At 45.7% G+C, this 14,096-nt stretch overlaps 1 non-coding gene across 1 annotated transcript; it reads right to left on the reverse strand.

The window, feature by feature from the left end:
* Positions 1-13,650: 13,650 nt before the first annotated feature.
* On the reverse strand, positions 13,651-13,757 carry LOC129678259 (U6 spliceosomal RNA). The gene has a single exon (XR_008720340.1). It is a non-coding gene; the product is annotated as a U6 spliceosomal RNA (small nuclear RNA).
* Between the last annotated feature and the right edge of the window lie 339 nt (positions 13,758-14,096).

Genomic DNA, 14,096 nt, shown 5'->3' on the forward strand with positions numbered 1-14,096 from the left:
GCCCCTTGTTTTCCCGGGAGCTGGATACTGAGGTTGGCTGGAGGGAGCAGCGAATCAAGTAGGCTCCAAATATGGAGACTCGGTGAGCTCCACCCTGAAGATGAGTCTTCATTGGGGGTGTTGTGCTGTCAGCTGGATAACCCTGACACCCACAGCCTATGTGGGGTGAGGGCTTCTGCTCCTCTGCTCTCCCTCTGCCCTCTGCCAGTGACCCTACAGGCAGAGCCATCCTCGATAAAGCTCAAAGTGTTGGGAAGAACCTGAGCTTCTGAACACCCTCAACCTATCACGGCACCGCCATTAAATCACACTCTCTGCAGGTCTCAGTCATCCCACTCCCACCAGCACCCTGGCTCTCTTTCCCCTTTGTGCCAGCTGGAGTACTAGCATAGGAGGGCAGTTTCTCTGATGAGGACTTTGGTGTCTTCTTGGCCTGGGTGACCCAGGAGCTCAGGGTTGCTTCTGGAAGGAGGCTGGAAGACAGCTTCCTATCTCATACTGCCTTTGCCCAGGCTGCCTCCTTGGCTAGCCTTTCTCCACATTCACTCATTTGCTTAAATAATGTCATGGTCTTCCCTTAGAATAAAGAGAAAAAAAAACCTTAGAAAAAATTTACCTTGTTATTTATCCAAGATTTAGTATTAAAATAACTAATCCACCTGTATGCTTTACCCTTAAATTTACCACAAACTTGAGTCCAGCCCCCAAGGTTAAAGTTTGAATGACACATAAGAATTCTTCTTGTTTATATCTTGGAGGATGCTTCTAGCATACCTCCACAGGTGGCCAGTCATACAGGCGTAATGACAGATAGCTTGCTGATGGGCTATTCCTCAGCAAATACAAATTTAAGGGTGGAGATCTGAAGATGAATGTAAGACTAGTTCCAGAAAGGCATTATGTGATTCATTCCCCCCTCTCTCTTTCTCTCTTTCTTACTCCCTTCCTCCTTCCCTTCTCTTCTACCTCCTTTTCCTTCCTTTGGGTTTTCCATGTAACCGAGGCTGACCTTGAACTCCTGACCCTCCTGCCTCCACCTTCAGAGCACTGAGCTTGGAGATTAGGCTATAATGTTCTAACAAAATCCAAGTTTACATGCATTCTAGGCCAGTGCTCTACCCACTGAGCTTTATCCCCAGCCCCATGATGACCCTGTGCCGAAGGATCAGGTAATCCTGTGTGATGCGGTGTATGGTGTATGTGTGTTTGTTTGTGTGTGTGTATGTGCGTGTGATTAATAATGTCTCCATTAGTTTTCTTTGCAGAAGGTTTAGAAAGAGCCTTCCCATTCATTTTTTGATGGGGTTTGTTAAGCTGTTCCCTTGAGGGCTGACTGATCACTGAGAAGAAGCTAGTAGTTTCAGTAGTCACCTTGCAAGGGCAATTTCTGGACATTCCAGCCCCTCTGCCTGGTCACTCAGGGCAGGGGGCTAACTTGGAAGGATCATGAATGCCAATAGTCTTAATATTAGAAAGCACAATTAATCCCACATGGACCCGTGCTTGTGCAAGAAACCATATACAAAGGAGTGTGAGCCCACAGCTGGGCCGTGTGCTGTGCAATGTTGGGGATCAGGGTCAGTACCTTTGCAGTGTGAGTTCTTTTCTTCCCCAAGCAAGTCCGGAAGTCCTTCCAGCTAGTCTAGGAAATGCAGTGTAAGGAAGGCAGGCCCCTGCAAACTAGTATTGCCTGAAGAATTCATGGCCCTCAGAAGTTAAGGTGGACCTCATTTGGGGCCCCAAAATGATTCCCAGCATTTTGTACTTTTTTCTTTTTTGAAACCGAATGACACCCTCTCTCTCTCTCTCTGGCACTAGATGGGAGGTTTTCCTGTAGTAGGAAGAGCCTTGGTGTTGTTTCTGTTCCACTCAGGAAGGAGCATAAAGAATATCTGAACTGGTTTCAGTGTGGACACCAACTGTGGGGCCAACAGGTGCTTTATGACCCATTGAAAAGTATTTTGGAGGAAAGGTCATTTTAGACCTGTGGTGCCACAGCAGGCAAATGCAGAGCAGCTGTGGATGGGAGTTCAAGACTGGCATCCCTGGACACAGCACTAAGCAGTGTGTGAAATGGTGTTGTCTAGGGGTGTCATTTGCACCCGGGGAAGCATCTCCTCCTATCACAGGGAGGGGCCGACACTGCACAGGCAGGGGCAGAGGCTTGGGATGGAGGGATTAGGATCATTCTATGTCCTCTGTGGCATCACCACTCTGTTGGGCTTTCCTGCCCAGGAGTGTAGGTCCAGCCCAAACACACAGTGAGTGTAATCCCTTTAGGTGAGCTCTGCCTGACATTACTATTCTCTGAGCACCAGCAACATCTGGCCCTTCCCTGGGAAGACCCCAGAGCACAGCTGGGCAACTCCTCCACCAGCTACACCTTACTCTACCCTCTCTTCGGGATGAATACTAATTCTATGTTTTCAGTTTCAAAACTGTAAACTGTGTGTGCTTATGTGTCTATGTGCAGGCATGCCTGAGTGTAGGTCCTTCCGGAGGCCAGATGAGGGAACCTGATTCCCTGGAGCTGGAGTTACAGGTGATTGTGAACTGCCCAACGTGGCTGCTAGAAATGGGACTTGGGAACCTATGTAAGAGAAGAGCATGTTCTTAACTGAGGAGCCATCTCTCCAGCCCCTTTAGTAATTCATGTCACCTTTGGGAAAGAGTCATTGCCAGCTTTGTGTGCCGACCCCACTTATATACAATTCCTCACTGTTTTTCTGGGTTGAAAATTCCTCCATCATGGGGCAAATATCCCAGAGGAACCTGGATAAGGTGTCTTGCTATTCACATCTGGTACTGACAGAGTTCAGACTGAGTTCGTTTTGAAGGGGTCAGTTTATGTGTGGAGAAGAGCATGGGGTCCAGGCAATCTGAGGAGCACAAAGGGGCCGGGGTAGATTCTGCTTTCTCTATCTCTTCTTTCTCTTTTCTCACTATCAGAACCCCAACTCCTGCCCCTTCACGCCATACTCCATGTGAATAGGAGTACATGGTAGTCGTTGGCTTGGTTCCATTCCTGGTCACTTTTCTTCCTTTGGATATGGGTTAGAACCCTTTGTATCTAAGAGGGGCTGCTTCCTGTGAGACTTCATGGATGCAGTTGGCTTTCCTTCCAAGGTTTCATGGTCTGGATACCTTGTGTATACCTTCCCTGAGGCTGGATTCAACAAGGGCTCTCTGGGGTGTGGGGTGATGGACACCGGTGGTATTTGCTCCCTTCCAGGCTGCTCTAGCTGTACCTGCAGCTGAGTGTCTGAGGAGCAAATGTGGATATGATGAGGTTCCAATGAGTATCAGAAAGATGAAGCAGCCAGAGGATGGTCCCAGGAACTCACTAGACAGGGACAGGGACTGCCAATAAAGGTAGTCTCTAGGGCTTTCAACATTTGGAGGGGGACTTCTTTTTTCAATCATGCTAGGGAAGAATTTGCCATTGGGCCCGCTAAGGGCAATTGGCTTATTATACCAAATCTATGGGTCAGGCTCAGCAGAGAGATCTTGACACTTTGGAGGGATGGAGGGGTGATAGAGCTTTCTAGGAGCTGTGCATGTTGGGTAGGGTTTCCCTCTGTCCTGTCCAAGAAGGTGACTGTGTGTGGATTATGGCTAGCCCCAACTTGGAACTAAAGTTTTAAACTCAAGGACTCATTTGGATTTAAATCTGAATGCCCCAGATCCTGTGGTGGTGGGGGGACTGCCTGCCACATGGTGTATATTCTTGACCACGGTGGTTTATGTGGTTTGAGCCTGCTGTTCAGAGGTTCGGGTGTTGGAAGCTCGGTTGCCATTGCCGTGATATTAAGGGGTGATGATTCTTTAAGACAAGGAGCCACGTAAAAAGTAATTATATCCTGTCCCTCCTAAGGAGAATAAGAGCAGAGCAGAGAAATTCCTAGTTTTCAGGGGAAGGTGACCCTGGTTAGGTAGTGACAACTGGCTTATGTGACTGTTCTGCCTAGTGATGTGGCCCTTTCCTCCTGGTGCTGGAGACAGAGGCTGTGAGCCAGCGGAGGTGTCCAGAAGGCACTGGTGCTATGATTCCTGCAGAGGTCATGCTGAGAAGAAGATGTGTTGGCCACGTGTGGCTCAAGGTGATGTGAAGAAGAGTCAGATTTGGAGCATGCGCGTAAGAATGTGGAACTTGCCATGTCTAATTGCAATTTTTTGTATATGTGTGCACACAGGCACGCAGGTATACATGCATTTGTGTGTGTGTGCACATTCACGCGCGCACTTGTGGAGTTCAGAGGATAACCTCGAATGTAAGTCCTTGTGAGCCACCTACCTTGTTTCTTGAAATAGAGCCTCTCACTGGAACCTGGGACTTGTCAGTTTAGAGGTGAGCTAGTGAGCTCCCGGGGTTCGCCTCTCACTTCTGGGGTCCCAAGCATGATGTAATGCCCGTCTCTTTGTGTGGGTGGTGGGGATTGAACTGAGGTTCTCTTGCATCGGCAAGAACTTTGCTGATTGAGCTGTTCTTCAGCTTTTATCCATTTATTTTCTAAATTCACTTTCTTCCTAACTAAACATAATGCAAGCCAATTCAATGAAACTCCTCTATTTGCAGTTTCCTTTTTTTTGTTGTTGTTGTTTACCACAAAGACACAGTCATGTGTGGGCACAAACTCAGCCAGGAGGAGTTCTTCACAGCATTGTTCGTTTAGGAAGCCATGGCTCTCCATCCTCTTGTTGACACTGGAAGAACATTGTTCAGGTTATGTTTTGAAGAGAGGAAGCCTGACTGTTAAATGGTATGTAGAACACAATTTCATTTTACTTTTAAAAAGGTATGTGTAGTCATGAAGAGAAATTAGGATAATATGCCCCAAACCACAGTCATTATGGGAAGAGTAATTAGAAAGACGAGAATCTGTTTTCTTTTTGAATTCCTATGAGTCTGTGAACAGTCATGAATTACCGAAAAGTTGGAAAACACATTTTTTATCTGCCCGTTTTCTTTGCCAAAGCCGGAAGAGAAGGGGTCTCCTCAGCAGGGTGGAGGCTGAAGGGCCAGCCACCCATTGGAATTTGGAGCTCTGTGCTGTGTGGCTGAAGTGGACTCTCTTAAATCTACCTGAAAGCAAAGAAGGCTGTTTCCCCTGCTCCCTGGTATTCAGGAAAGCAGCCTTCTTCTCTATAAAAAGCTAGGATGAGCTCTCTAGTCTCTAGGCCCCACACTGAGCTGGCTAACCTCTCTCAGTCAGTGAGCAGGAGTTGTGGCATGGCCTACTGCTCACAGCAGTGTGTTCTATTGGGTTCTCTGCCTTAGGCCAGCTCAGTGGGGGGGGGGGGGGGGAGCTCATTTTAGTGGATTCCATGGGAAGTGGTGACTCCTGGCCAGAGAACAGAAGCTTGCACACCATTTTTTTTTCTTTTCAATATACTCATAAAGCAATGGGTTTGTTCGTGACTGCAGAAGAAAATATTTATTTTTTTATAATTTTTTTTTTCAATTTTTTGAGACTATTTTTTCGTGAACCTCGGGCTGCCCTCAAACTTGCAACATAGCCAAGGATGATCTTGACCGTCACCACAGTACTGGCATTACAGGTACACCCCATCACACCCACTTTATATAGTGATGAGGATCTGTATTAGTCACTCTTCTCATGGCTGTAACCAAACAGCTGACAAGAAGCAGATTAAATGAGGAAGGGTTAATCCTGGCTTGTAGTTCAAGGGTGTCATTCCATCAGGCTGGAGAAGACACAGCAGCAGGCCCAAGACACTGAGTGGGTCATATTGCATCCGTATTTAGGAAGGAGAACATAAACAGCAAGTTGGGCTGGCCAACACAAAAATCTCAAGATGCACCCCCCCCCATGCCCTACTTTCTCCAGGGAAGCTCCACCTCCTAAATCGGCAGTTCTCAATCTGTGGGTCTTGACCCCTTCAGGGGTCGAGTGACGTTTTCACAGGGGTCTCCTAAAGACCATAAGTAATCACAGATATTTACATTACAATTCAAACAGTAGCAAAATTACAGTTATGAAGTAGCAACAAAAAATTTTATGCTTGGAGTCAGCACAACAACATAAGGAACTGAACTAAAAGGGTCACAGCATTAGGAAGGCTGAGAAACCACTTTTCCTAAAGGTTCTACAACCCTCTAAACAGCACCACTAACTAGTGCCCACGGGATCAAACACACAAGCGTAAGGAAGACATTTCTCATTCAAAACAGAACAGGATGGAACTAGGGGCCTCTCGCACTCCAGGCAAGCCTCATACCAGCAGAGCCACACCCCTAACCTGATGAGTCTTCAAAACACCTGGCATTCTTGACACACCCTGACTTCCCATCAAGGCAGAGAGGTGACTTTGCAGACAGTCAAGGGCTTCTTCATGCCAATGATTCTCCTTGAGTAACCTTGAGAGTGGCTCAAAGACACATATAAGCGCCCATTACTAAGCACCATTCAAGGTGAGAAATAGATCCGAAGAGGAGATAGATGCCCGTTTAAGGGATCTGGGTAATGCTCTGAGTGCAGAAGGCAATAGGGCAGGAAAAGCTCTCCTTTTTGTAGCAGAGGGACAGAAGTAGGAAGAAATGAGAGACTCAAGCTTGAGAGATGGCTAAGCTGGTAAAGGTGGTTGGCCCCAAGCCTGACACAGAGTTTATTCCCCAGGACCCATGGGGTAGAAGAAGACTCTATCTAGCAAGTTGTCTTCTGACTTCCACATCTGTGTGCATGTGAGTGCCCGTCCCTTCCCACATAATAAGTAAGTAAGTAAGTAGATAGATAGATAGATAGATAGATAGATAGATAGATAGATAGATGACAGATAGATAGATGAAAGGACTTGTCATCTGTGCTAAGAATTCAGTCTTGTTTGTATGGGTGTGAAGCACAGCAAATCCCAGGAGACAGCCCCTGCTGTGGTGACCAGGTGCTTGGGTTCTAGCCAGTTCCTGCTCTAATGCTGCACCTGTCCCATGCCCACAGCTGGTTCTAGTTGGTGGTAATCGTTGATATGGCTTTCTGGGAGTTATTCATGCATTTTATAATTAAGGGCTTATAGAATTCTGTGATGAAGTTTTTGCATTATTTTCCCTCCTCCCTTAGAGGGAGTGATGAGGAAAATGATAAGGGACTGTCAGGATTATAGTGTTAGGAATGAGCCTAACATTTACATTTCCAGCCTTCTTAGATACATAGAGGAAAGCCGTCTGAAGACTCATGAGTTGTCTTTTTGTTTATCTGAAAGTTCTTGTGTTAGATTTGGGCTCTCTCCCCTCCCCCCAGTCTCCTGCTGGCATGAGAGATTTATATATTTTTTTCTTCCAATAAAACGGCCTGCCATTTAGAGCTGTACGTATTTGGATGCAAGAAGAACATATTCATTTAGCACATGTGTCCCCAGAGCTTTGTTCCCTTCCTTAGGGACTAGGGCCCGGCACCCTTGTGAAGTTAGGCTGCTGTTTTTCTGCCTTTTCTGAATCATTTAGACTTTATCTTTAATATGTATTCAGATGCTGATCTTTTCAAAAATTCAGAAAAGGCTCTTACCTTCCCCAATACCATTCCTGGAATCTCGGAATGCTTAATGAAATGCTCATGGCTGCAGTGAGGGCTCCCAGTCCTGTGTGGAATGTTTTTAAGCTCAGTGCCATGGTTGGTGGTGACTGTTAATACTGCTTTCTGGGTGTTTCTCGCCTGTTTTTAAATTAGGGCTTGTAGCATTCTGTGGGCAAGATTTTCCAATTGTCTCCTTTCTCTTACCCTCTCACTTAGAGGGAACAAAGAGAAAAACACAGGAAGTTGGGGTTGGTGTTTATTGTAAATACCTAGGGATGAATGGGCAGTGGAGACTTTATGAGGGATATCAAGGCCACCAGGGTATCTGCCATGCCAACATGTAACCTCAGTGTTTCTGATGGGTGAAAAAGTAAAAAGTTTACAAGCACATAAATCAGCCACATTGGGGTGGAGGAAACACACAATTACAACTGAGTCTATTTCATCAAAGTCTAAAAGGGCCAAATGACCCGGAGACCCCAAACATGCTTTTGGTTGGGCATTCCATCCTCTAGTACTGTGGCAGCCATACACATTCATTTCTCTGCAGGTGGACCTGGCCTCACCTGGTTCTGGTTGCGGGTGACCCGGGCTGCTGCATCCAGAATTACCATTCCTGCCGCTGCCAAGTCTAAAGCCAGAAAGCCAACCTCTCCATCTGAAGTGGGGCCATCTCCTGGCTTGTCCTCTTGGCTGACCTTGTGCCCTTTTCCTCTTTCTGGTCTCTCACCCATCCTCCACCCTGCCCACGAGGGTGGAAGCTAGTCTCTACTGGGTTGGTATAAATTTTAAGAAAGTAGCCCTTTCTAAAATGGGGGTGGTGAGCCGATCTGCCAATGCCAGGAGAACAGCCTTTTCTGCACGGCAGGTTTTGGATATTTGGAGTGACAGAGCTGGCATTGTTTGCAGAGGGTTAAGTAAGATTAATGAGGAAAGAAAGGGAAGCCATAGAGGATCAGCGTTTCCAATCCATGAGAGAATGCATTTAACGCGGGCTCCACCTGCAGCTTCCTCGGCGCGTGTGGTGTGTCCTGATGCCAATTTGAAAGGTTTTGCCTTTTTATGCTTGTAAGTAACCTACTAAGAAAGAGCAGCATGTACAGGGGGTGGGGGTGGGGGTGGGGGGGTAGCAGTGCCCGATCCTGCAGCCAATGGATCGATCAGGAGGAATTTGTAGAAGATGGAGGCGTGTTTTAATAAGAGCTGGAGAGTGGGCGCCATCCTCCCTATTCCCAGGACTTTAAATTATGAATTGCAACTTCAGCATCTTATTCGAGAGAGAAGAGAAGAGGGGGGAACAATTTCACCATGATAGACTAATAGACACAAAAGGAGAGCACTCATATCTACCAAGTGACCAGATCATGGAACCTGAGAGGTTCTCCGTTAGGGTGCTGGAGGAACTTTGGGGAGGAAGCAGGTTTGCTCTTAGCTTTTCAGAGAATGCATGCTTAAGCCTGTGTAATTCATATTATTGTTGTTATTATTATTATTCTGTAGGAGACGGGGATGAGGGCTGATGTGAAGGCCTTAGTCCATTTTGCTGCAGACCTCAGCCGAGTGCTGCAGAGCTAATGTGTGATCACCTGAAGATTAACGCATGGTTGCTGCTTTCTGTTGGGCATTTGAATAACCAGCTTGATGAAGCCACTTAACTCCTTCCAATTATAGGTGCCAAAAGGGGGTGCATAGAGAAAGGGGGTTTCCATGTGCAAGCAGTTTCACAATCCTGTGTCATAATCAGATTCCAGAAACTGAACTTGCGGAAAGTTTGTGCTAGCCTTGTGGATTTTCATTTCAGATGTTGTCAACTCAAGGGCATTTGGGCCAATCAATATCTGCCTGTCTTCTCGCACATAGAAAGTTGGCTATTAGAAAAGAGAGGCTTACAGCAGGCTCAGCCAATACCATTAGCCCTAGCCTAAGGGCAGTTCTGTCCATGTGCCCGGATAGGCACCTGCCCCCTCCCCTCCCCCACCATTAGAGAGGCCACTTGGGATGTCATTTGGACAGAGCGGGCAAAGAGCACTTCTTTCTTCTTTCTCTTTTTTACACCCAGACTCCCCCAAAATCAATAAATCTGTTCCTTGCTTATTTTCAGAACTTTACTTCAATATAAGCAAGGACTTCCCTTCCAGCAACAAACTCCAGTAACACCATGTCAGGCTTATGTGTGTGTGTGTTTGCTTTTTCTGTTCCAATTTGAAAAATAATTGGAAATAATATCTGATTGATGTTCTCTCCCCCTTCCTTCTTTTTAGCTAAAGATTTCCTAGATGAAAGACTTTGATCTACTGCCTTTCAGAATTTGGTACTTGATTTTCTGTTCCAGGCAGTCTTTTCTGTTCCAAATGGTTTTGTGAAATAGAGGAAGCAAGGTATTGTTTTCCTAATCAGAGGGAACTTTGTGCAAATTGGCATCTTGTCTGCTGCAAGCCTATTGTGAGTTCCTGATGTTTTCCTTGAGATTGTGCTTTTTTTAGGGGAACAAGAATAGCTCTCTGGCTGAAAGAAAAGCCCCAAGCACTTAAGATACCAGGAAAGAAAAGAAGAATGGAGAATTGAGTAGTGAGGGTTCAGATGTCTCCTGGTAGGTCTTAGACTTTTGTTCAGATTGGCATGCTATTTCTCTCTGTCACTGTTTCTTTCTCTCCCTGCCTTGGTTTCTGCCCCTTGTTAAAAGGAAATAATGTCACAACACAAATGCATTGAGATTGGTGCTGACTATTGCAAAGGCCTAGAGAAAAATGAGGGGCAGCTGTGGATCATTCTAGGCATGACACCAAGCCAACTTGGATCCAGCTGTTGGCACACAATAAAGCATAACCAGGGCTATGTTAGTGCCAGGGGTATGGAACATCTGATGTTAAAGTCTTTAGAATTCACCAGAGAACCACAGGAAGAAACTCTGAAGTGCAGACAGAGATCAGAGTTTGAGAAAGGCAACATATCCAACAAAGGAAAAATGTGATTCAGAAACAGGGACACGTGGAATTAATGTGCAGTGGTACGGTCCAAGAATGCAGTGTTTTTCTAGACTGACCCAATGTAGAATTAATGTGTCTCTTCAGAAAACATCATCAGGATTTAGTATTTCTCACAAAGAGTGGAGAAACAAGGAATCCAAGTAGGCTTGCTGATCCAAGCCAGCCTCTAACACTAACCCATTCACAGGCAGAAAGAATGTCCTCCAAGGTAAAGACATCTGTTGGCAGACAGAGGTAAAGAGGTGGAATCCCCTTCCATTCCTGAGAGAGCACAGTGTTCAGCTCTTTCTCAAATGCGATTCTGGATTGCTTCCTCCCTGACAGTTGCTGCAGAGATAGCATAGCCTGGCTCTCTGGCATACCGACTCTCTTTATTCGTTGTAATTAGCAAGGGTAATTTTTTGGCAAGGTTCCGGAATGGCCCATGAGGGGTTTTTATGTCTGAAAGCAGAGGAGAGCTCAAGGTGAGATCCCCAGTCACAGAAGAGAAGACAAAGTTTTATTGTGAAAGCTAGAAAAGCAGTTTAGAGCATCAGGTTGGAAACTAGGACTGCCTGGGCCTCAAGGCAGTCCTGATGAGGTTGTTCTTGAGTCTGCCACTTGGGGTCTGGTCAAGTGGGCACATGGGGCCTACAGGGCTAGAAGACACTACTCTGCTAGACAAGGCATTTACTCTTTGGGGGCTGTGCTGAGCAGAAGTCAGTTTTGAAAGAGACTGTAGATCTGAGTTTGCCATTGTCACATGCCGGTACCTAGGTCTCTGACAGAGCAGCAAGGATGGCTTGTGAGCTGAGAAGATGAAAGCATGGTGAATGAGTTCAGATCCCAGCCTGTTGTCGAATATTTATTAGGTTCTATAGGGCTATTCTATGACCCTGCTAACCTCCCAACAATTGAGACAGAGACCTGTTGGTTTATTTAAACCAGTCTCAAGCACAATAACTGGGCAGAGATGAAAATCATTAAGAGTTCTTAAATGGTCTCTCCTAGAACTCACTCTGTAGACCAGTCTGGCCTTGAACTTGGAGAGATCGCCTGCTTGTGCCCCCTGAGTGCTGGCATTAAAGGTATGCACCAACACCACCCAGCATGCATTCGAGAAGCTGGATGTGGCTGCCTGTCACCTCAGAATAACTATTAAAAGTAGAGAAAGAAGGCTCACTGAGGAGCTTGCTAGCCACCAGCCTACCTCTGGGCTTAGTGACTCATCTCAAGGGAATAAGGTGACAGAATAGGACAACTGATGTCTTCTGGTCTTCTCATGAACTCACAGGCGTGAGCACTTGCACACACATATATGTGTGCATCTGTAACACATAAAAACACACACACACACACACATCAAATGCCTTTTGCATATTCAAATATGCAAAATATACCTTTCTGAATACTACCAGACAGAGATATCACTCAAATCCATAAAGCCAAGTAAGTCATTGAACAACAGACTTTCCTGATTGAGGAAACAGAATGATGGTTCACTCTACTGGTGAAGTCTCTTAATATGTCAAAGAATGTAGCACCCAGGCAGGATGTGAACCTCTTGCTCCCTGGATGTTAAGTGGTGCTTTTGTATTACTGTCCTGGCTTGAAGCCTAGAGAGGGACCATAGTTCAAACCCCTCCCCATTATCTTCTCCTGCTTGAGAAGGGGGAATGGAACTTAGCTTGGGGCAATCACCATTGGGGTTAGACTTTGAGATAGGGCCTTCTTTGCCAGAGAAAGTGGATCACTGGGGTGGATATGGGACTCGAAATTTCTTAGTCTAACCTATCTCCTGTCTGGTCTCTTCTTCCCTACTGTACGCACAATGCGTCCAGCTGCTCCATGTCCCTGCTACCATGCCTTTTCTGCCATGATGGAGGACATCCATCCTTAAGCTGTACTTTGGGATTCAGCCTGCCAGGTATTTGGTTTAAGCAAGGAGAGCAGTAACTGACAGAGCACCCAGTTCTGTTTTGGTCACTGGCACCCAGAGTTTTGGTGAAGAAAAATCCCTAGTGGTTCTGAAGGTGACCCACTTTCCAAGAATTATTCCTAAGGGAAGAGACTTCTGTGGTGCAAAGGACAAAGAATTCTGAAGCTACTGTGTGATCTTTTCTCCACAACCAGGAGAGCCCAGGGCATTCAGGGTGGGATGGTCCCAGAAAGCCACGGCATCTCTAAACGCTGTGAACAGGGGTCTGTTTCATAAAATATTTTAAATCTTGCTTCTTCTGGATAAACCTATGTACATGTTCACGTACATTTTTGCACACAACGGGAAACATGCACAAATTAGTGCCATTTAAATTCTTCCTTCAACGTTCTATCTTGATGAAGACATGAAAGCATACTATTGGCATCTCCGCCAGTGTGTTTGGAGGCTTCCTAGTCTGTGAACTATGTGGACTGGCTTGCAACAACCATGTTACTGAACTCCTTGTAGTCAAGACAGCTGAACAGCCACCGTGGTGTCTAGAAGGCTCAACCAGAAGCAAGAGCAGACAATTCTGGGTCTCACCTTTTCTTATGATTAGACTATTTTGTGAATTAAGTTCTCTGAAACTCTATTTTTCCTCCTCTGGTATCTGAAGCTGAACTACAAAACTGAAAGATTTTTCCATTTAAAAATAGAATCACATCTGAAATGACTACAGAAGTCAGATTCTAGTTGTGGAGTGGATCTGTAAATCCTTGGTCTTCTCAACCTTTTCTTTCTTTTTTTTCTTTTTTCTTTCTTTCTTTCTTTCTTTCTTTCTTTCTTTCTTTCTTTCTTTCTTTCTTTCTTTCTTTCTTTCTCTCTCTCTCTTTCTGTCTTTTTATATATTCTTTCTTAATTTGCTTTTTTGTTAGTTAAATCACTTTATTTTTTTCTTTTGATTTTTTTATAATTTATTTACTTTACATCCTGATTATAGCCCTGATTATAGTTTACTCAATTTACATCCTATCCTGATTATAATCCCCTCCCTGTCCTACCCTCCCTCCCTCTTCTCCCCTATCCCCATCCCCTAGTGCTCAGAAAAGGGGAGCCCTCCTCCCCTACCATCTGACCCCAGCTTATCAAGTCTCATTAGGACTGCCTGCATCCTCTTTCTCTGTGGCCTGGCAAGCCCCCCAACCAGGGTGTAACAAAAGTCAGAGACAACCCCCAAAATATGGGACACTTTATGAATTTGCATGTCATCCTTGCTCAGGGGCCATGCTAATCTTACCTGTATCGTTCCAGTTTGAGTATATGTGTTGCCAAAGTGAGCATTCAACACTCCTTAGAAGTACAGCCCCTTTCTCACTCTAAAGTAATCTCAGATTCTGAGAGTAAACTGACACCTCCTTGCCTCACTCTTTGCCTGGAAAATCCCAGGTCACTGATGGTCAATCAGAGTTCTCTACCTGGGCAGCCTCAGGGCTGCCCTGAAATTGGCTCATGTCCCCATTTGACCTGCAGAACACTGCTCAGAGCTTGTACTGGAGTTTTCAGAAGGATGCATACTTTCTCTGAGGTCATAAACTTGAGGAACGAAAGCCTTGGACATGGAGGGTTCTGCCATAGAAAGCCAGGCAAATGGAAGCTGAGATGGTGGCCTGAGTGTGTGGT

This window comes from Psammomys obesus, unplaced genomic scaffold (genome assembly GCF_907164565.1).
Source record: "Psammomys obesus unplaced genomic scaffold, mPsaObe1.curated_primary_1811, whole genome shotgun sequence".
Classification (NCBI taxonomy): domain Eukaryota; kingdom Metazoa; phylum Chordata; class Mammalia; order Rodentia; family Muridae; genus Psammomys; species Psammomys obesus.